The sequence below is a fragment of the Apodemus sylvaticus genome, chromosome 11 (assembly GCF_947179515.1).
Source record: "Apodemus sylvaticus chromosome 11, mApoSyl1.1, whole genome shotgun sequence".
In the NCBI taxonomy this organism is placed as follows: Eukaryota; Metazoa; Chordata; class Mammalia; order Rodentia; family Muridae; genus Apodemus; species Apodemus sylvaticus.
In genome coordinates this window covers 94,160,830-94,171,529 of record NC_067482.1, presented here as the reverse complement: position 1 = coordinate 94,171,529, position 10,700 = coordinate 94,160,830, and positions in this window count along the sequence as shown.

The following is a 10,700-nucleotide window of genomic DNA, read 5'->3' as shown; positions in this document are numbered from 1 at the left end:
ATTGATATTTGGTCATGCTGATATAGGAAAAGAACCTACGTAGCGCTTGGAATACTGCACAAACTAAGACCTCTTTAAATGATTACTTCCCAGAGTAAGAACAAACAGATCTGGGGTGTCTCAGAGCAAATTGTTTAAAATGTATTAGTATATTCATTACTCTACATGAGAAAGAATGCAGAAAAATGAAAGGTTTTTTGGTATATGATATGAAGTATCATTTTCAAATACATTTGTATATTTTGTTCATGGTGAGATGCTCTCATGAAGACTAAATTGTAGACTAAAGCATGTTGTACATGCCTTTAATACCAGCTCTGAGGAGGCAGAGGCACAGGCAGAGGCAGAGGCAGGAGGATCTCTGTGAGCTAGAGACCAGCCTTGTCTACATAGCCAGTTCCAGAACAGTCAGGGATAAATAGAGAAACCCTGTTTTTTTTTTTTTTTTTTTTTTTTGTTGTTGTTGTTGTTTTTGTTTTTTTAAAGCAAAATAAAACAGCAAACCAGTCAAAAATAATAAATAGTAATTCTGACTTCAGATATTGTTCAGATAGGGAGGAAAATGTAAAGTGAACAGCTGAAGTCAAAACAGAGTCCATTAGAATACTTTTCCAACCAAATTTTAAAGTATAAAATTTACTCTCTTTAAAATTTACTCTGAAGTAGGCCTCATTATCAGTCCTAGCAACAAACATTTTGTTGAATTTTGAAATGACATACTATCTGTGCGATTTTATAATAGATAATCTTTTAATTTAAAAAAAATCAAACCTCAGAAATCAAAATAAGTTGGGCGCCGTAGTGCGCACCTTTAATCCCATGGAGGCTGAGGCAGGTGGATCTCTATGAGTTTGAGACCAGCCTGGTTTACATATTAAAACTCTGTCTCAATAAAAGTAATAATAAACCAAAATAACTTAACTAAGGCATTGCATGTGGCTAATTTCTTCCAATTCAATCAGCCCACCAGCCACCATGGTAAAACTGGAGCCAACGAGCCTCTCTGCCACTCTTAGCCACTCTTGGCTGGGAATACCTCCCCCAAACAAGAAGCTTTTTCTAATTTCTGCAATTATTCTTCCGTTTCAGTCTACAAACATCATTAAATGATCGCACATAAAGCAGAACAGCATGTGCACTGCCAAGTTCTGGTTTCTGCACGGACTTTCAGGATATATGAATCGACTAATCAACCATCTTTAAAGCTCTGAAGGACACAGACTAGTACTGAAGTTTAATGTCCAAAGAGTGTTAGGCTATTTTCTATTAGTATTCAACAAGTAGAGAAACAAACAAATGAAATAAAACAAAACAGAAAACTGTATAGGTTTTAAAGAAATGGCCAAATACATGATCATTGGCAAACATACCTGCATTTCTTTTTCTCTCAAAGAGCAAAGATAAAAATCCCAGTCAACCACAACTTATACTGAAAGCTTAAAGATAGACAGGAAGTGGAGAGAAAAGAGAAATAAATAACTGATTTGTTTTAGGAATAAAATTTGAAGCTCAACTAAGGATTTTAGCAATACCAGCTCCCTGTGCATCAGGGCCTCCCTCTAGCAGGGTGGGCAGGCCAGTGACACATCATGTCTGTTTGGAACCGAGGATGTTTTGAGTTCCTTTGTGTTTGAGTTCCTAAAGGCAAGCTACTGGAGTCATGAGGTAGAGGAGAAAATACTGTAGCGAGTGTCCCTGCTCTGGGTGACCAGACCCGGGGCCAGCTGACCCTGGAGTCAGTTCAGGCTCCTTTCTTCTGGTCACATGGGAACCGAGTAAGTAGGAGCCCCAGGAAGTCGCTGAGAAGTCTGAAGGCTTTGGTTGGTGCTCTTGCAGTTTGGGGGCTGTCCTAGAAAGGGGCAAGCCCTAGAGGACTACCCCTGCCATCCACAATCTCTCTTTAGTCCCCCCTGTCGTGACTTAGGGGGCTCCTGGTTCACAGAAAGTGTTTGGAGTCGGCTGCCAAGAAAGTACACCCACTCCACACCATTATCCCCGCCATGCTCTGCCAGCAAACGAGCACATAACTTACTTCCAGTCTTCTTCGAAAAAGTAGCAAAAATCTGGTTTGGGCTTGTTTGTTTGTTTGTTTGTTTTTCAAAAGAGCTGGAAGCCAGGTGTGGTGGTGCACGCCTGTAATCCCAGCACTTGGGAGGCAGAGGCAGGCAGATTTCTGAGTTCGAGGCCAGCCTGGTTACAGAGTGAGTTCCAGGACAGCCAGGACTACACAGAGAACCCTGTCTCGGAAAAACAACAACAACAACAACAACAAAACAAAACCAAAAGAGCTGGAGAGATGTTTTAAAAGAACACCCAGGCACATAGAAAAGAGAGCAAACTGGATATGTCATTTAAATTCTCTGGACCTCAGCTTGTACATCTGTGAAATGGGCTAATAAGTGCCCTGACACCCGAGTTCTGAAGTCTCAGAGGTGGGGGCGAGGAGACAGCTGTGAAAGGGGGACAGCAGGCAGATCTCTTCATGCAAATCACTAGGGCTCTGAGGAACTTTTTACTGCCTTAAGGAGGGCAATAATTTCTCCCAGAGTCTTTGCCCAGTCCTCAGTATTAGTTGCCCCTGCCCCTCCTACATATTTTCCTTTGCTTCCTCACCCCAAGGACATATCTGTCTGTAAATGTGAACTTGGAGGCGCAGACAGCTTTGCCCACCAGGTGTACTGCCATCCTGCAAAAGTCTGACCCAGATCTCGCGCCGAAGGGGACAGGCTCATTTCCCCCCCACCCCCTCCCCGCCATGCTGGCATCTAGGGATGAGCCTGTCCTGGGTCTGACTTCAGCTTTCAGTGCGACTCCGAGTCTGAGGCCCTCTGAGTCTCTGGGTCCCAAGGCGCCTGTCCCCGCCCTTGCTCGCCGGGCTCTGCGGCTCCCTGCAGTCCTTTCTCCCTCCGGCTCTCCTGCACGCGGCGCTCCGCGACTCGGGACTCCCCGGGTCCCGCAGGCGCCTCCGCGTCCACCCGCGGCGGCAGGAAGATGGAATGAGGACTCGTGCGGATCTCCACGCGGCTCTTCTGAGAACCCAATCGGCTCGCTCAGGCCCTCCCTCCGAGGGTGCACAAGGCACCTGGGTCCCTCTCGTCCCGAGGCTCGCCGATCACCGAGCACATGACCTACAGGACCTACTGGCCGCCTGAATGCTCCTCGAAGGAAAAACTGGCCATGAACAAAGGCGAGAAGCTTCTAGAATTAGACTCCAGGCTGAGCGCTCGGGAATCCTTCAGTCCCGCTGGGAAGAAAGGCACCCTATGACACTCAGCCTCGAGCAGTGGACGCTATTGCCAGAGTCGCGCGTAGTGTCCCTGTGTCCCCAAGAGCTGTGCACAGGGCGAGCCACCCGGCGCCTCTAGGCGGGATCCGCTCACTCCTGCAGAGGCTGGGACAAGCCCCACAGAATGGCAGCTACCTGCAAAGGGACCTTTTCTGGACACTCGTCCTCTCCCCCCAAAGGACTCAGAACTCCCCTGCGCCCTGTGCTTGCAAGCCCCGTGGCCTCAGTGAGCACGCACTCCGGGGTGCAGGCAGGGCGCCGAGGCTCGGCGACAGGCACCCGCACGGGCGGACGGATCCGGTGACCGCCCCCACCCCACATTCCCGGAAGTGGCCAAGGAAGCGCCTGTGAGAGAAGTTATCCTTTTCGGACCTGGAAGAAGGGGAGCCTGCAAGGTTGTAGACTCTTCCTCCCGTTTTCAAACGTACCCTACTTCGCAGAAGTTGTTCAGACAGTGTGATTTTCAGCAAGCATAACGCTAGTCTGAAGCTATTTTTAAGACAAGGAAAGATGATGTTTATTTTTCATTTTTAAATACACGCACAGAAAAGTACGTCTCCAACCAGTCACAAATGAGACAGCTCAGCAGGCTCCCTTCAGTTTCTTCTTTCCTCCAAGTGTTCTTCAGCTCTGCTAGAATTCTCTCGAGCGGCAGCAAGCCTTCGATGATTTTCTTATTCATTAGACGACTCAATGAAATGTTAAAATATTTATTTTTGAATAATCAGTCCCCCACTACGACCCTTTTGCCTGAAGGTTCGCACCATGCGCGTCCCTTTCTTTATTCGGTGTAACACGGACGCTGAGCATGAGCGGTCAGCCTCATCCAGTTGCTTTCAAAGGTAAATGTTTGCAATCGCTGGCTGCTGCGGCTGCGCCAGCCAGACCTCTTCCAGCGCGCGCGCGCTCGGTAATTCCATTACCAGTGTGGACCAGATCAGGCTTGAGTTCACTTGGGATTACATTTTGGGGGGAAAAAAATCTAAGTTTTCCAGATATTGCAAGTAGGATTTTTGCTTATTTTTAAAATATGAGTTAAGTAGTTCATAAAAGTCATTTAAGGTTGGGGGTTTTGAAAGCACCCACCATCAACACAGAACAACTAAAACTACCCCAGCTTTCAGACTCTCATGCAAACCTTACCCATGCTTATGACGTGGTGAGTGGCAGCCTGGATTCTCTGATATCCCTGATATTTAAAGTCACTTTGACAGGGTGACACTTCAAAACTTACATTTAAAAAGCATCACTAAAACACATTTATGTATCAAATAAATGTCTTATCCTTCCTTTCCTCTCTTACATATTCCTTAAAAGTAAATTTTATTTTTTTTAAGTTATCTCTGGTAATTTGGCATACACTCCTGGCTTGATTTCAGCTAAGCAGATTAACAGTTTGAAGAGTCCTTGCACCAAAGTTTTGTGGCTCTTTGACCAAGACCCACTTGATTTCTTTATTGCTGGAAAGGGTATCGAGCTTTCTAAATCACAAAATTATCTCTATATGGCCCTTCCCATTACTTCAGAAGCTAAATCAGTGTCAGAGGTCAAAGGTAGCTGCATGTGTGTGTCAGAGGTCAAAGGTAGCTGCATGTGTGTGTTCCTGTCCCAAAGCTCCCACAACGCTAGGGCTCTGTGCAAACAAAAACAAAAACAAATATAATAGTTCCGATATTTCAGAGAACAGAAACCGCCTCTCCTGTAAGAGGCTTCTGACTTTTATCAGACTAGTAGCACTAAATACTTGCTTCAGGAATTTTTGGTGTACCCAAAATTTTTCTCATAGCCAGTTTCACCTCTGATCTTCTGAGAGCGACTTTCTTGATGCCTGCATAGCATTCTATTGTGCGTGCCAAGCATGGCTGCGTGCATCCTCCACTGTCCAGGGGGCTGCTACCTTTTAGCTCCACTGTCCAGCCAGTCCACCCTCAGAGCCAAGCGATTGCCCAGAGTTTCTTCTCAGAGAGGTTGAGCCTGTCACATCTTTCATGGCTTCTTCCACGGTGACTAGAAAAAAGGAGTGGGTAGGAAGTAAGAATTCAATATTTTAATTAATTAGTATTGTGCTTTAACCAAGTAACCTGGATGCACCTGTACTGATATCTTTTGGGTTGAAGAGAGTAGTTTGACCATAATACCTTTTTAGTGAGCCCTAAGACCTGTGGTCCTCTCTTGCCTGTTACTAGTATCAACTCTCATCCTACCCACCCCAACACACACACACACACACACACACACACACACACACATCCCTCTCCCCACCCCCACCTTCACTAAAAACTGGACAGTGAAAAGTTTAAAGTAAACAAGGTTGCAGTTTTTCTATTGTCCAGTAGACGGCACAAAAGATCAAGCGTTTAAATACCGAACAATCCAGGGAGGTTTGGTTCTATTTGGATGCCAGTGGCCTGTTCTTTTAGACAGCCAGGCAGACAGCACTGGATCCACCAGTGAAGCAGAGAACAAAACCAAAATTAACTTTGCAATACCTTGAAATGGAGTCACATGAAAACATTTTTGTTATCTGCTAGACAGATACATTTCCTTCAGATTATGCGTTAATGGTTGTAAATGAAGAGAGACATGTTATTGCAGATTTTAGTAACTAAAAGCCACCTGTAAGGAAATTAAAATGAGAGATTTAAGTTTTAAAAAATGAGGCACCTCAATTCTACTTAGTTTCTAATGGGTAAAGTCTTTGCAACTTGGGCCTTCAAAATTTCATGTTAGAATTTGTATTATACTTCGACGCTCTTTAATATATTCAACACGAAATTCACCCTCAGACATTGAGCATTGTGTAGTGTCTTGTAAAGAAGAGAGATTCTTTTGAGGTTTTATGTGCATTTTTGGGGGGGCTTTGGAAGCTAAGACCACCAGAGATAATAGTTAGGGCCTTTTTAGTGCAATGTATAGCTTTGCCTAATATTTATATTTTTTTAAAAAAATCTCTATTTCTTTCCACTCTGCCGACCCTGTCAAGGTTTGGAGGAAGGCAAAGTGTAGGCTAATAACTCATTTCCCAGTTAATTTTATTAAGAATTTATAGCACTGTTTAGAAAGTTTTAAGACAACCATAAATTTTATTAGGAATATTTTATTAAACCCTCTATTTAATTAATAAAAGACCTCTATACGTTCTGAAAATGTCAGAGCTGGTAATTATGTTAACCAGTGTAGTTTTCCCCCTCTCTAGAGACCGAAGCATTTTAATGATTTGAAATAGAAAACTAGTAAGGAAAGCAAGCAGGCTCCCACATTTTTTCTTCCTGGACGTTAGTTAGGCAGCCAGTAGGTAGTGAGTCAGGCATTTTCCCTGTGATGGTCAGAGAGCAGAATCTGACCTCTCATTGACTTGTGAACTGGACCCAGACAGTCTTTGTTTTTTGAAGCAAAATGTGGTAAACAATTCCCCAGCCTTGTGGCCTGGCTTGCCTTGGGATGCTTGATTGTCCTTCCTGAGCTTTAAACCCTCTTTCCTGTCACCTAACCAGGGTTCCCCTGTAATAGCCGTCTAAATAGTTTATTTCAGTTTCCTCACAGCCATCCATTAGTTTTAAGTTCCTGCTAGTGCTCCCCTATCACAGGCAGCCTCTTATCGCCAGCATTCCTCCATTATCTCCACTAGATTTCAAATCCATTTTCTTTAAACTACCCTCATTTCTGTTTTTTTAAATGCAAATGCTAATGTGGGGGGGCTATTTGGAGGGCAGAGAACTGATAATGTTTTTCTTGAAGTACAATTCCCAAGCCCCCACACTCCAGGAGAACCTCAGGAGCAACCACAACATTTTAACAGGCATCTTAACTTAAGGTGACAGATGATAAACACTTATCATTTTGTGAACACAGCTGCCAAACTCCATTGATTAGCAGGACTTTATTTGCGTTGGGCAGGCAAACACACACACACACACACACACACACACACACACACACACACACACACACGGTTTACCTTCAGAGGTGCCTCTTTAATTTTGAGAAATTTAGGTCTGACTCATCAGTGGGAACTTTTGAAACAAAAGCCTAGTTCAGGATATGAACTTTGCAGAGAGTTCCTCACAAGAGAACAAAAAGTTACAGGAATTTCTCTGCGAGACTACCAAGAGCCGAGATGAACACTGCTTGCTTTAGAGGCCTCCCAACAGGGTAGGTGATAAACAATAGGGAGCAGGGGCTCAGATAGCCTCTCTTAGCCCCTCCATTCTGTCTTTAGGAAGATACTGCAAGCCATGAAAGGAAAATAGAAAACAGAAGGGCTGCATCTTGAAGAGCAGAGACATCAACTAGAACCGAACACTAGTGTTCTGCAAAAACCATAATGCTACTGTCTTCTAAAAAGAAACATCTGAAACAAACTTAGGGTTAGGTACATCCAAACAGCACACATCCCGCAGTAATTTATGTCACCGTAACTTTCTGAGATATCTCCAACTGACTCTTCACCTTTCCTTTTAATAGATGATTAATTGCTGCCTTGCTAGAAGAGCCTTTTTTTTTTCTTTTATGGCTCCTATCTTACAATTCCATACATCTGTAATTTCTCTCAGCAAGGCCCAACTGTAATAACTGTTTGCTAATTGTAAAATCCTTATCCAGAATGAGGTTTGGGCAAACAATTCATACTACTGTAATTACACTGTAAAAGTGTTTTAGTTGCTCAATTGTTCAGAAGTCAACTACGAAGGCCTGCAAGCAGTGCTAGGCTCAGGTTCACATTGTTAAGTGAAAAGTTTTCAAAACCAACAGAGCCTTGTGTTAAACTCACAAGTTCAGACTTTCCTTGTCATTAAAGGAAAACTTTTTGGTAGATAATTAAAGTATGTTTTAAAGGTAACCTGACACATCACTTAAAAAAGAAAAAAACAACAGCCTTGTCCTTGCTTTGAAGATTGTGCTTATGTTTCAGAAGTTTCTTACCTGTAAATTCCTTTGCCACCTAGACCGGTAAACAAAATAATTTACTGAAAAGCAAGAACTCCAAATAAATCCTAGCCTCAAAAATATGTAGTTTATCAAAACTGACCTTGTCCAAACTTGAAAACATTCGTGCAGAGTTAAGGAAACTCTAAGCCCATTACTTAAGTCAGCCTGAGACTCCCTTGGTAAAGACCGGGTCATCTATGGGTATTTTACAGTAAATTTCTCCCAGTTAAATTGCACTTAGGCGATTTCCCTTGCGATTCATTTAAGGATTGCAAACATAGACATGCCCACTGTGGTGCCTGGGTTGAGTGTCCTTCCCAACACCAGCACCCCCACCCCACCCCCTGGGAATTTCGCTGGTGCTCCGTAGGCCTCTTGGGGTGATGACACTCACACCCTGCAAGACCCACCAACCAGCCACTCAGGTGTGGGCCACATTGGTCTGGAGCTGGAGAAGGGCTTTCAGGCTCTGGTAGGCTCTATAATCCGCAGAGAGAAGTGTGCTGTTTGGCCCAGCCAGCTTAACTTCCTTAAACTTGGGAAAAATCTCCTTCCGGGGAGCAGGAGGTAATTCAAGGCTCTTCCAATGCCTGTTTTTGACACACAAGTCTGTATTAACCTTCCAAATGATACATCGGGGCGTTTGTGCAAGAAAAGAGCCCAAGAATGTGATGGGCAAAGTAAAAGCTTCAAACTTGAGCACCGAAACAAAAGGGGGACAGAGAGGAGACAGGGGCACATGATGAGGGGTCTTGGGGCCTTTTATTGTTTTAAACAGTCGGATCTCTTTCAAGGCAAAGCCCATTGAAGGTTTGTGGTGAACATATGTCAACCCTTCAGGTGTTCGTTGTTGGGGGCGGAGTGCTGGGCCGGGGGCCCGCACGCCTGGTCTACTAGACTTAAACCACACGCACTGCTGCTGGAGTGAACTAGCCCGGCGCTGACTCTGAAAGCTGTAAATGCTGCCTAAGGAGGCTCCATTGCTCGATGGAACCTGATTCCAACTCTAGGTTCAAATGTTTACTCTGTGTCCCCTGTTCCGCAGAAACCCACTCAATAGAAACTTGAACACTGCCTGAAGAATGGAAACTGGTCTATGACTTTTAGCCTAAGAGTTGGCTTCAGCACATTTCAGAGATGCTAACCTTTTTCAAACAATCTCTGCGTGAAGTGCCCCCCCCCCCCATCTTTCTCAGAACTGTCCTCAAAACCTTCCCCAGCCCCTGGGGTGAGGGTTCGGTCCGCAGCTGGCGGCGGGATGGGGGCGGGGGCGATGGGAGCGCGGGCCGGCTGCTTTGGGAGAGAGAGCCTTTTGGCCACCTTCAGGGCGGGAATCCGGGATGGCAGTTTGCATTCCCAGCAGATCGAAGCTCCCTGCTGATCGATTATTTGATAATTGATTTTCCCCGCAGCCAATGCGCGGCTGCCTGGGCGGGGACGCCTTGCGATTGGCGGAGCCCTCTCCACGGCTGCCTACCGAGATTTGGGTGAGCTCATTTTCCAGTCGACCGCAGGGGGAGTTTTCTGCGAGGTTTCAGCTGGGGGGTGGGGGGGGATCCTCTCCGAGCCCAGCGAGCTGAGAGCCCTGCCTGGGATGTGAGGTTTCCAGCTGCTCTGAGAGCTACTGAGACTGAGCTATCTAAGCCACGAGAGCCCGGGCGCAGACACATAAAGAGTAAAATAACCCCCACTAAATAGAGTAACTGAAGACAAGCGCGGAGTGAGAATAAAAAGACTCAAAAAACAATTTTAAGTCCAGGGTGTGGTATTTCAAGAGAGAAAGTTAAAAACCACTGGCTGGTTGGAGACTTTAAGTTGTGGGCAGGGTCAGCTTTTGTCTGAAATCTCAGCTTCCGAAGTGGATTTCTTTTTCTCTGGAACTGGGAGTTTTCCCGGGGCCGGGTTCGGAGATAGACAAACTGAGGGATGGAGGTCTGGGAAGTCGGCGCCGGGCGTCGCCGCTGAAGGAGCTGGGGGCGCAGCGTCTCCAGGCCCGAGCAAGGCCGAGGCTGGAGCCCCTCGGCGTCGCCCAGACAAAGGCAGCCCCGGCCGCAGCGCAGAGGAGCTCTACAGCCTCGCCGCGCCCCGGGCGCACGGCTAACCTTGCCGACAGAGCAACCAAGAAAGAGCCTCGTGTCCTCGGGCTCCGAGGCCCCGGCCGCCCGCGAGGTCTGGCTGCTCGGTGCCCGCGTGGAGTTTCGCTCTCCGGCGGTCATAAATAGCTCGCTGTTTGTAAACAAGCGCTGGGGGCACATTCCCGGCGCTCGGCCCATTGTTCCCTCCCTTCCTCCCTCACTTCGCGCGGCGCCTGGGGCTGAGGGCAGCCAGGGAGAGGTGGTGGGGAGCGTCCGGACTCAAAGTGACAAAATGCAAGCATTTCCTTTCCTCCGGCCCCACGTCCACTTCTGACAGCGGGGGGTTGGGGGGAAAAAAGGACAGAAAGAAAAAAACCCAAAACCCAAAGAAAAAAAAGAAAGGAAAAGAA